Below are 710 nucleotides of genomic sequence, written 5' to 3' on the forward strand. Positions count from 1 at the left end.
ATCTGCTCGTGTCAAGCTGAGGGGTCTGAGAGGTGGATGAATTTGACAAACACGTCGAGCACTGTTGCCATGATACCTACGTGATCTGTAAAACAGGTCTCCTGAGCTTCTGGGGTATTCCGAGATGCACACAGAAACAATCTTCGAAGCGCCCGGATCGGCAGCGGGCACACGGCAGACACGGAACGGAAGACAGCTGGACTCTTGCCACCGACCAGCTGGGGGCTCCGGTCACCTGCGAAGGAGGACGGCCCCTGCCCGGCGCCCTGGCCCCGTCGCGGTGAGGGCCGGAGCACGGTGAGGAGCATCGGGACGCCGGTCAGGAGACCTGAGCCCAGGTAGCTCTGGGCTAACCCGGCTGTGACACTGCAGCTCCCACACCCGTCACGCGTCAGCCCGGAGAGAGGAGGGAGGGGTCAGGACCGAGCTCACAGCCTCCCGCGGCCCCGTTTCCGCAGTCAGGATGAACTTTTCCGTGGCCACCGTCACCATCTCCTTTCCCAAGTGCCTTCAGGGACGGGGGGACGGCACGGCAGGGCGTGGAAGCGCGGCTGCCTCACGCTGGGGGCCCGGGATCGTCCCTGGTCTAACGCCCGTCTCTGCACAGTACTGGCGTCCGTTCCTCCCCATCACTGACGAACGCAGAACAGTCAGTGAACGCGTGGACGTGGCCTGGGCTGTGACTCGAAGCCCATGAGCCCAGGACGTGA

Source organism: Pteropus vampyrus, unplaced genomic scaffold (assembly GCF_000151845.1).
Source record: "Pteropus vampyrus isolate Shadow unplaced genomic scaffold, Pvam_2.0 Scaffold604, whole genome shotgun sequence".
NCBI lineage: Eukaryota > Metazoa > Chordata > Mammalia > Chiroptera > Pteropodidae > Pteropus > Pteropus vampyrus.